The sequence below is a fragment of the Bombus impatiens genome, unplaced genomic scaffold, assembly GCF_000188095.3.
Source record: "Bombus impatiens unplaced genomic scaffold, BIMP_2.2 scf_0217, whole genome shotgun sequence".
Taxonomy (NCBI): Eukaryota; Metazoa; Arthropoda; class Insecta; order Hymenoptera; family Apidae; genus Bombus; species Bombus impatiens.
Genome location: NT_176636.1, coordinates 2,844,987 through 2,857,490, shown reverse-complemented (window position 1 = coordinate 2,857,490; position 12,504 = coordinate 2,844,987). Strand labels below are relative to the sequence as shown.

Sequence of the window (12,504 nt, the reverse complement as noted above, 5' to 3'; positions counted from 1 at the left end):
CTGTGGTCATTGATGACCCGAGCGCTTGAACTTCTTACGATTGTAAAAATTGTATGAAAATTGACAGTTAGGGCATTTTGAATATAACCGATAAATAGAAGATACTTTGAAATAAAAAGTGCACCATTGAACAATTAAACATTTTTATTAGAACATCAATGAAAAAAAAAAAAATGAGAACAAATCTTGCATCTAACGGTGCACTGTGTTCGCATCCATATGTTTGAGACGTAATCTACGAAAATTATTATAAACACACCTTAGAAAATAATCGTAAATGCTGTTTTATAATCATAAAATTGAAGTTAGAAGTGTGCGCATACCTTACTATTACATATACAATGAGCAAATACCGTTTACTAACATCTTCTACACGTTTCAACGATATATTCTGCACGTTTTGCTTACGACGAAATAGCGAATGCGAATGGTTTGTTGAAATAAACGAAACCTTGTTATAATACGTCGCTATCAACTGTTAGCAAGACGCCACGGTGGTCACCCGTGACCATCAATAAGATAAACGGTCCATCGGGGAAGAATGTCGTCTTAGATCATCAATTTATTATTATTTTTCCATTGTATGCTTTGAATAATAAAAATACTCCCGTGGCGTCCTGAGCGAAACATGTGACTTCGGCGTGACAGTCAAAGTGTTAATAACGTTCAAAATCTAAACGAACTATTGGGTTGGCAACTAGGCGATTGCGGATTTTGCCATTAGGTGTTATCGACAAAATCCGCAATCGCTTAGTTGCCAACCCAATAGAAATTTTAAGCTTCTCATGATTTTAAACTTAAATAAAAGTTAATAAAGAAAATGAAATCTCTAAACGCGTGTATTATAGAAAAATAACTACCAATATCGTGATAATAATTGTAGTAAAAGGTTGTGCCATTATATGCTTTGAATAATAAAAATACTCCCGTGTCATCCTCAGCGAAACATGTGATTTCGGCGTGGCAGTCAAAGTGTTAATACATAAATATATGGACTTAATACGAGGCAAAAGTGTACAAAAAACGTAACGAATTATACATGTACAATTCGACGATATATTAAGTAATAATAAATAAATAAATAAACAAATGTACATATGAATAATTCTATATACCGCATATATAGATATAGGAATATCTTAAGAATCCTTTTCGATATCGAGGCAGCGGAACACACGCTACTTCCGCATATATGAGAAGCATGTCCCGATATGTGTCTCGTATAACTGCGAACGTGGCCTGGAAACTTGCAAACGTGCCCTTTTGTTGAATCGTCATTCAAATGCCGTATAGTGGAACGTGAAAATGTGCGAATATGGCCCGTGAACGTGCCAATCTGTCCTGCGAACATGGTCTGCCAACGTAGCCCGCGAATTTTGACTTTTGTCGCGAAGCCTCGTTCGAATACCGCGCTGTGAGACGCCGCGCCATCAACGTCGTGTTACTAGAATATTGCGACAGATACTGACGCAAGAGCGGCCCCTATGGGACACGCGTTTTATGGCGTCGCATAAATTCCAACGGTCGCTTGTAACGTCTGAAAACGCTGACGGGAAAATTGATTCCAGAGGAAACCGTGGATAGCCGGGTTTACACTTGCCAAACGGTTTGCTAAACAGACAACTAGATAGATACAGCACCGTTTAAAGTTCTGACTTATACCCGTGGGAATAATAATACCGTCAAGCCTTAAAGGCGTTAGCCTTGGTGTACTTAAGCGCGTTTAAACATTTACCACGCGAACTCTATCGCCGTAAAGGGACGGACAATTGGACGAGAAGTTTTTCATTTAATAATATTCCTTTGACCATGTAGAAATCTTAGGCTGCAGTTAAGTCGATATACAATGACTCAGCAATGCATTTGGACAGTTACCGTAGAAAATTTTCGCGTACAGATCGCACGTGTTATAGAAAACATCTTGAAATTTCATTGAAATTGTAATGAGATACGACTGTCATGGTTATGTTGTTCGAATTTCAAACAAATCTGAAAATCTACATAGAAGCTACGAGATATTTACTCCGCAAACGTACACGACGCCTTGTGTTACCCTTATTTTCCACTTACAGCGTTTTTCCATCGGGTTCTATACATTTCATTTTCATGACATCAAACCTTCATAGTTGCATAAAAGTACTACCAGAAAATACGAAACTTAACACTGGGCCTGATCAATTACTATACAAATGTTCTAATAGGTACAACGTCGTGTTAATATTTTTCTTAACTACTATGCTATACATTGTTAAAGATGATCTCGTTGAATATCGAGACTTATCAGTATAACGGATAATCGACAATTCAGACACACTTACAATCTTACAGCTTTGACGTCCATCCTCGAACTTTTTCCAAACTTTACCGTTACGATAAACATGAGAGTGCTAACAAAATCTCAGAACGCGGAGCTACGACACATCGTGATACATTCGTCAGAGATTTCATATGATATATTCTCACGATCCACTGTGAAACAGTACGCGAACCTATAGCAAAATGAAGGACAGGAAGACGAGAAGAAATTGTAAGAGCAAGTTGATCAAACTTAACACACGGCCCCTCTAAGCATTAAGACCCATTCCGATAGTAAAAGAGCTAATTGCCATCAGTCAGTGTTACCAATGGCAGCCTTGGAAAAGCGCGCACGTGGAAGTTCGCGGCCAGCCAACCCATTATTCGACATCCCTGGCACCGGGAGAATTCCTGTCCTCCTATTGTTAAGAACTTGATATACGGCCACTCGGTGGAAGTGGTGCAGCTGTTCCAGCTATTTAGACCGTCTAAACGGCAGGATCCCTCCGAGCGTTCAGTTGCAACCAACTTCCGTAACTCTCTCTGCTTGGCAATAAACATTACTCTTTACTATGGTCTGTGTAGTGGCAGCGCTACTATTCTCTAAATAAACGAATTTCTTATCCTTAACAGTTTCTTATCCGAGCGAGATTCGCCGAGTTTCACTTGCGATTGCTGAAGCCAGATCTCGGATGACGGCCACTGAGACTTGTTGTCTTCACGGTTTATGGAGTGTTTCTGTCGTTGTTCTATTGGATTATACGGGATGCTGTATGCGATTCGGTTAAGCCAAGATTTGCAGCTGTGAATTATGCTGAAATTTAAGCCTCGCCACGATTCTTCAAGCTTTGTGCTTCGATCTTATTTTAGCAGACGAAAAGTACTTGGTACTAAGACAGACGAGTAAATGTAAAGAAGGAGATCTATTCAAACGCGTCCTTGCTGAATATTTCTGAAACTCGGTCTGTGAAATCTAATTTATGTATGTGAAATTCAACTGGAATCTATGGAATGATATAGAATTTCGATAAAGATTTGGCGATTCTTGCGTTGATGTTGCCGCGATCCTGCAATTTTAATATTCCGACCTCGCTCTCATTTTATGAAAAGAATTCGTAACGTTTCGAAGATGTTTAAGATCGAAGGGAGAGATCGTGTACACCAATAACATCTTTCTTATATTTTGTTCCGGTCGAAGATATTTTTTAATGTTAGAAAATAAACGAGAGAACACGACAGCATGAAGAAAACTAAGGAGATGATCGATATCGGTAGAAAGAGTATGGACGAATGTACTTTCTCCCGCGGTTTTAGCAGTTCTTATTCCTGTTTCCAAAATTAAACTCTGTGCATCTGTTTCAGGCCTGTATCTCAGCGAACACTTATCCGTGTTACGATACAAGCGATCAAACGCATTAAGACGAATCATCGCGCACTTATCGACCGCTCAACTTGAGATCCAGATTTAGAGTCAACATACAAACGCACTCGAGAGTATATCCACTGTCTACAAGGATGAAATTCCGTGCGCACTCGAAGACGTACAATTTCTGAGTTCTATTTCAGCGCTATAAGTAGCTTCTATTTCTGTATTACACTGTTTATCGTTTGAGTTTCGTGAAAATAATCTTGCATTATTTTTTGATATTCACCTATTCGGATTAGTTATTAGAATAATCTTCGTTTCACACGCACAAGACATTTTCTTTGTGTATATATTACAATACAATTGATTTACTGTTATTACGTTTAACATTAAAATATGCGTCAGAATTATCCAAAAGACGATAAGCTCTATTGGAAAATTCGATTCTGCTGAAATATAGAAGAATATTCAACCAATTTCATCGCTGATAATGGCAAAAAGGAAAATAGAAACAGATTTGAGAAACGCCTTTAGAGACGTGTACGACGTACGTACGATATCTGACGTAATTTCTGAGTTCTAGAATTATTAAATTCCACTTTCGTTTATGTAAATACTTCGCATTGTGAAAGTTTCTGTATATCTACAGAGAAATAAGATGAACTTATGCCGCAATTTCACGAGAAGCGTTCCGGCAAGGATCATCAAATTCGGTATAATATTCCAGTGAAATTTTCCACCAGTATGATCATATCAATTCTCTTCGCACTCATCGTTGAACAATTCCATCAAAATATCGTTCTCTCTGTATAAGAGATATTTTTGTCCTCGGCGATTTTCTTCGTCTGACAAAGAACCAAGTATTATATCGTTTTCTATCTGAATTTGAAAGCGAAGTGCATAAATGCGAACGTTAATTAGCACCGTTAATCGATCCAGTTCCTAACGATTAATATCACGAAGTGAAAAAAGCATAATAGAACCGCGACGCACTCGCCATTTCTCCTCTACCTTGCACTAATGAATTATCGATCTGATTGTTACCGAAGAGGCGCCGATGTTAATTAGTTTTGGTGATTAATCGCGTCGCGGTCAATTTGTCGTTCGTTGGTTTCTTTGACAATCGTGTGCTCGAAATTCTATTGATCGAGAGTACGACAAGTTGGAAAACACGAGTGTTGGTAGATTTTGGAACTTTAGAATCATAAATCTTGAATTCTGGAGGTAGATAATATCATACAGAATTCTAAAATTCTCGAAGTTTACGGACGTACGTATGATATTCGGAACTCGAGAACTCGAATTTTAGAACCATAGAGTGCTCTGGACGGTCAAACTCGACAAGTTACTTTGGAATTGGGGAATTCGCACTTTGACACTCTAGAGTGCTTTGATCTCCCGAACTCGAAAGTTCTATCAAATAAAGAAATTCAGAACTTTAGAACTCGAGCTTCAAAATTCTCGAGCCCTACATTCTCGAATTCCAGAATCCAGCACTTTAGAACTCGAATAACAACGTTCTGTACCGTAAAGAGCCGGAACTTTGGAACATTGAAATCTTCTAAATTTGGAATGCGAAGAGTTTAAAAACCTGCAACTCTTCAATGTTGCAACATCAGAACTCTAAACATTGTCGCTTGGGAATATTAGAGCTCTAGACTTTGAGAACTCTAGCAACCAAGTCCCGATATCTCAGAAGTCGGGATCTCTAGGAATCCTAAAACGTCTAAACTCTAAAATTCGAGCGTTTTACAGCTTTATAATTGAACATTCTAAAGTCCGAGAATTTTCTGCGATTGAAAAATCCCGAGACTAGAAAAATATTAAACTCGACAATTATAAAGCTACGAAACTGCAGAACTCCAGAATTCTAGAGTAAACCATTTGAACTTTGGAATACGATGATTCTGGAACTCCAGATTAATTGGTCACTAACCCGCCGACTGTCACATGCATTATGCTCGGATTTATTGGTGCCGTAATAAATCACGGAATGGCGATAACTAGCATAGGCAGACCGACGCGTATCAATTAAGTATGTACGTGTGACACCATTTGTCTTCCCTAGCGGCATCGTGCCCGGTATGCAACGCATTGAATAACGTTCAGTCAGTGAACCGATTAGATTGATATCGATGCACACGATACTTACCATTTCCATGTATTATGCATGAAATTTCACCTCGCAAGAACGTCTTCTTTCATACAAAACGCCATACTTAAACCAACGTTTCCTAGAATAACACTCGAATGCTGAAATGTAGAACAGATTCGTTTCATTTATTTTTACGTCTGTCGTAAATACTTCACAAACATGTAAAACGGATGATACGATTGAAACGGAGGATATCCTTGCATTTCAAAATATTTCTAAAATCCAAATAAATTGTTGCAAAGTTTCGATAAAGTTCGAAGAAAAGGAAATTCATCGCGACTGCAAATTGTTCAAAGACTCGTGAAAAGTCGAATGTTGCTTCGTCGGCAGAAAATATTGTTCGTTCGTTCGAGTTGCATCTAAATCTCGTCGAATTAAAATATCGTTTTGCTTTGTAATCGGTCGACTTTTCGTATAAAAACACGGTTTATTCGTCGCAACAGACGACTCTGTTTCACAGTCTAATCAAAAGGTTAGGTCAACGCGGCGAGCTCGCGAGAGGAATTCCTCGAGAAGATATCGTATTATCTCGCGATCACGTTTTCGTTTTCTGCATTAATTAAAGTCGGAGAGCGCGTCTGAAGGATCCACGGCTGGTGACGCTAATTTATCTCGTCTTATTTGTATGTATACCATCGATTTATATGCAAAGATGTTTTCCGTCCTTTCAGGCCGTTCAACCTTCCGGCAATGGAAATTTCGCGTCACCATCTTCCTACAACGTTGAATACTCTTTAAGGTAATATGCAAGCTATGAATCTTCCTAGTATGAAATTTCATATTTTAAAATCACGAGACACCGAGATTGCAAAACATTCAGATGTAAATCGGTACTGGGTGGAGAAAGAATTCTAAAATTACGAAAATGTAAAATCGTTCTGACTCCGTAAAACCTTGAATTATTACATCAATTACAAACCATTTTTCAGTGAATAAACAAAAACGAGAAAATTGAACAAGAAATAAACTGTATAAGTAAATCCACGGTGGCAAAGTTAAGAAATCGCTAAATTTCCAAGGAAATATTATCCACTATTTAAACTGTCACAATTTCGTGATAAAGAAAATCATACAACGATCCTCGGGTACATTTTTCACAAAGACGCTTTTCTACATCGTGTAGCCGATCGGAAAGTGAAAATACTTGTCGAAAGTTGTACAAATCCAAACGTCTCCGCGGACATTGAAGAATATTCTTCATCAACGTGAGTTCGAAAATCGAAGCCACCCCCTTAGAACGACTTCGTCCAACTTGATGTACGATTTTCTGTCGTCGTTTTATTGGAATTTAAATGAAAAGTTTGCCACCGACAGACTATAATAATCCAAGATACGCCGTTATCTTTTTTTCACGAAATTGTAACGGTTTAGAAACCGACGATTTTTCATGGGAAATTTAGCGATCCTTTAATTTTGCACGTCAATGTGCATGGATAATAATCCAAAGGTACAAATTTGTGGCGACGAGTCGCAGAAATTGTTGGCCACAGCTTCGAAGCTTCGAATAACGATCTTAATTAACAGTTTCAGAAACAACGATAAAAAAAAAACATCTCTGGCAGCGACGAAATTTTCATACCGCGGAAATACCCATTTTTCGATTTACTCGCACGTAGGAACACGTCAGTTAGTATCGTGCCGATTGCCCTCCACATTATCTCGTTTTCGTTCCATTAGGCGGCAATGTTCGTTTTTCTCTCGCATTCGTACCGGCCATCGATTACACGTGAAATTTGCATCGGTTCGTTGCGAATATCCGCAACACGTGTGTAAACGTTCGCGTTATATGTTAAACACAGCTGGGGAAACTAAACAAACCGACAACATTTCGATATCAATTTAGTGACGTATGCGGAGTTTATTTAATCATCGAAAATTAACGTCCAGTCCGACCCAGTCGAATATTTTAAGCGATTCTATCTTTCGTCTCTTCTTACTGTTTCTTTTCTTTTTCTCTTTTTTTTCAGAATTCGCGATAACTCGACGAGATAAAATTGTTATGACGTTTGAGGTCTCAAACTGACGTTCAACGTTTCGGATTACCGTAAATATTATTCGTCATGCTTATGAAATAAGCTGACGTTTCTATTGCCAACATCGATCGTGCATTCGACTCGTCAAGAATTTCAAAAGGAACAATAAACAGGAAAAGAATAATATACGCGCTTGTGGCTTCGGGCCTTAAGAAATCTCGACGAGTGAATTGAAATTTCAAATCGAAGGAAAGATATACCCGATGAAAATAGACCTTTTTTGGTCGCTCAGGTTCAATGGACTGTGAAATTTATCGTAATTATGGAATTCTGATCGACGCCTACTCGATAACATTCAAATCAAATATCAGCTCTTCCGTGTTCTAGGAATTATGATGTTTACCTGGCCAAAGAAGTTCGGAGAAGAAGAAGGAAATGCCAAAGATCGCGCGTCAATATTCGTCTTTCGTTATTTCTAAATCATACTTTATAATCAGGCAAAAACAAAAAAAAAAAAAAAACAGAGAGAGAGAGACAAATCCAGATCGGACATCAAAGTTCACGATGTTTGTTTGTTTAAATCAAACGCTGTGACACCGTGACTTCGTGATAAACGAGAGTAGACATCGATCACAGAAAACTGACCAGCGTTACTGGACAAAGTTCAAGGTTTATCAGATTAGTCGCATTTTATTTCGACATTTCCATAACATTCCATTCAGATCAACTATTTTTTTTCCTTTGCATATTTATGTATTTTTATCTCAATTCTTTTCGAAGGAAGACTCGCTTTCTCTCGACAGTTTCTTTCTTGTTGACTGGAAAAGACGTGCTAACTCGTCGTTTAGATTGCGAATGTCTTGATTATGCGTTATATTGTATTTCACTGAAATTGAAATTAATTTGGTTTTCTGAATTTCTGATCCTCTATCCAACTATCTCCAAAAACTATATGATTAAAAGATTATAAAGAATTTTCGATTATTTATACCTTAAAATAACCACGACTGTGTTCTTCCCTGTTTTTCACATTCGTCAGGTTCTTCTGCAATTTTCACAGTGTATTTTTCATTCTTCTGCCTAAATCACGCTACTCGTTTGTTCTTCGAGATTCAAGGTCTGCCGGCATCTGCCTCAAATTAACATAAACGATCTTCTAATTGTTCAAGATCTATTTTACAACTTTTCCATGCAACGTTTCAGTATTCGAAGATTTCCATCCCCTTTCTTCCAAGGTAAAAGCGTGTACCTCCAAATTGAACATCCACGAGTGATCACCTTAAACTAAGTCAAACATTCTCAGACTTCTAGAGAATCCTCTAATTGTTTATATTCTTCCTGTGGAATCTTCTAATTGTTTACATTCTTCCTAGGGAATCACTATTCCATGTCTTAAACAAACAGATACTTATTCAAGAGAATCAGTGAATTGTTTAAACTCCTCTTTCGCTAAATTCTAGTCTTCACATCGAACAAAGTGAAACATTCTTCTTATTAATTCTAAGGAAAGAATCCAGTAACTGTTAATATATTAAAAGATGCGATTCCGATCCAAGAGAATCCTTGTACCATTCAAAATCCTGTATCAGATGCCAGACTGTACAAACAAACTCAAACACTCTCTTAGCAACGAAAAGAATCCACTTACTCCCCAGTATTTTAAGACGAAAGATTCTCAAATTATCCAAAGTTTGACTTGGTTGAAAAACCCACTTCGAACAAACTCAAACACTGTTTCCAAGAGTCCACTAACTGTTCAATATCCTTCGAAAAACGATTCTCACGCAAGGAAATGCTCGAACTGCCGGAAATTCCTCGTCGATAATCAAATTCCAGCGTCCACCTCAAACAATTTCAAACGTTCTCTTCACAAAGGCAAAACGTTCACCGACTGTTCAGTATCTTAAGAGAAATAAAATCCTCCAGCTGTCTGAAATTTTTCGTCGTCTGTCAAACTCCAATATTCACTTCAAACAATTCCGAACGTCCTCCTCGCAAAGAAAACGATCCACTAACCGCTCAACGTCCGAAGAAAATCGTCGATTGTCTGGTTGATACCGGTGAAAACACGATACACATATTCGTCGACGTCGAGTGACCGGATCCACAGTGGCCACTTCCGGCCAGCAGTCGCATCGGAGGCAGACTCGTGGTGTTCTTCTCCGTGGACTACGTGCCACCACGCTGTTCGCGTAGCAGCCGCGTGCCTCGTCCCACCACCTCGTTTCTCGATCATTGCCGTCCGTCGAAGCTATCGTCGCGTCTCAACCGAGCCTCCTAGAGGCCGATTACGTAACAACGGAAAGGAAAGAGCGGATGATACAGCGTCGACGATCTTTCTCTGCGCTTAAGTAAGGTCATCCTATCGACCTGCGCTCCCTCTTTCTTTTCTTTTTTTTTCTTACTAAGATAGAACGGCCGTGGAACCCACCGTGAACCATCTACCGGTTGGGGACAAACTTTGATCAAGGTCTCGACGTTAGAAGAGCTGGATCACGGAGATTTAGAGATTCTCCTGGAGATACTGATGAATGGTTAAAACGTGACGTTTTCTTTCCAAGATTTGGTAAGTAGAATGTGTCTATGAGAAGACAATAGGTGGCACAGGGTCGAACGGACCATTTCCCTTCCTTGCGGGATTAGCTAGAGCGATTAGCTTGGCTGTTTGACATTTTAATGCTGAAACTTGTTTTATGCGATTTCATCAATCGTCTCTGCTTCTTGTTGCGTGGGGTTAATAGTTTTTGCAGCTGAACGAGTCGTGTGTGACATGCTGTGGTAAAAAGAGGCTAACACATAGAACGACGCGTGGGCTTTCCATCCAGAACCGTTGTAGGACGAGACTCGATCGTGAAATGTTTCGGAATATCATAGGTCGACGTATAATCTTCCTGTATTTAACCATGGTTTCCGCAGCCAGAATGAAAGAAAGCCACTCGAAAATGATTTGCTATTTGACAGGTTAAAACGCAGAAAAATCGATTTCACACTTTGACTGTTCTGTTACATGGGCAAAGGTATGCCGTTTGAAATGAAACTAAAGCCAATTTCCTGGAATAATTTATTATTGACGTGACAGTTTGAATCGTGTGTAAAGAACGAAGAAGAATTTTCTCTTTGAATTTCTAGCTTCTATTCTTTCAAATTTTCGCGTGAAAAGGAACATGTATTTTTATTGCCGATGCTCCTTAAAATGTGACTTTGGCGGTGATTTTTGTGAAAATGTAGGAACTTCGATAGGAAACAGGGTTTTGTGCCAAGTCGACCGTATCCAGCTGCCATTCTCGCTATTCACGAGCCGCGCCATAAGCTCCACCGACGTCAGATTCAAAATATAGGATTTGCAAAAGCTGATTCCCTTCGAACACGCAACATCTTTGGAAAACTCTGGAAAAACACCTACTTACTCTAGGCAGAAAAGTGACTTTTCTTGTTATATGTATATAAATATATAGAACTTGGATGGAAAACGAAGATAATCTAAAATTTCCTAACAATGTTTGTTTCTACGGAAAATGTCCACCGAGGATTTAAGGGAAATATAGAGTCTTGAAGCTATGGAACACGCGCTATATTTCTTCTACGGGTAAAAAAGTGTTATACATTAAGAAGATTAGGGAACGAAAGCTTTTACTGGTCTAGGGATATTTTGCTTCCTTTTAGAGCTTTCAGATGCTCCAAGTATTTCGTATAAGTACAAGGATAGTATAGAATAATTATTAATGTTTTTAACAAACGTAATATACTGGGCAAAAATGTTAATGATTCCATAAAGGCGATTAATTATATTTTCTAAAAATACAGTGCGTGTAGGAAGCATGTGTAGGTGTGGCATATCTATTCAATGAATTTAAGTTCTTATTTACGTTATACAAACATGGGAAACGAGCTAATTACAAAATACAAACCACTGCAATCTTCAGTATATCGCATATTCTTATGGCTCCTTCTAACTCGTCTGGTATGTATCTTATAGTTATATTTAATCGGATTAAATTATATTTACATTCGTAACTATACTTGATATATGATATCGTTTATAATTATATTTTAAGCTTAATTAAATCGGGTTATGTCTTATACTATTTCATTTACGACTATAGTTTTTGCAATATTTCTAAATAAAAATATGCGTTATATTAACCGGAAAAGACAAAAGGAAATTTTAACACACAATGGCAACCAGCACATCAGCTTATTTGCCTTATTTTCTTAAATATCCACATCGATGGTTACGTTCTAATTATCCAAACGGTGCTAACTACGATTCCCACGAAGTGAATAACGAGAACTTTAGGTGAAACGTTGCTCGAAAGCTTTTAGCTACAAAGGAACCGTAAATCTGCTTCACGATTTACCGCCAGTACTTTGAAGTAGTCGTATCACTACACTGTCAGACGTTGTCTTCGTTGAAGATCCGTAGGAAATTAAAGCCACGTCCAAGAAACGAATCGCGTGGCGCGATCGTAAATCGTGGAAAAGGTTCGTCGTCGGTGAAAAAAAAAAAGGAGAAGAATTTACAACTTCGACCCTGCTGGCCACGTGCCATTGCACCAAAGCAACGTCCATCTACCAACTTACTGGACCATGACGCGTTTATTCCAACGGTCTATGCAACTTTATCGGCCATTGTTATTCCTGCAGCTTGTGGGTTATTCTCGAAAAACAATAGGAATTGTTTTAGTTTGTATCAACATCCGCGCAACCTTTGCAAT

At 38.4% G+C, this 12,504-nt stretch overlaps 1 protein-coding gene and 1 long non-coding RNA gene across 6 annotated transcripts in view; both read right to left on the bottom strand.

Annotated features, from left to right (window-relative positions):
• LOC100741781 overlaps positions 1–12,504 on the bottom strand; it is a 91,852-nt gene that overhangs the window by 28,868 nt on the left and 50,480 nt on the right. The gene's annotated exons all lie outside the window — the stretch shown is intronic.
• Positions 8,464–10,027, bottom strand: LOC112212554. Its single transcript, XR_002946378.2, has 2 exons — positions 8,781–10,027; positions 8,464–8,675 (listed from the first exon to the last, which is right to left on the bottom strand). It is a non-coding gene; the product is annotated as an uncharacterized LOC112212554 (long non-coding RNA).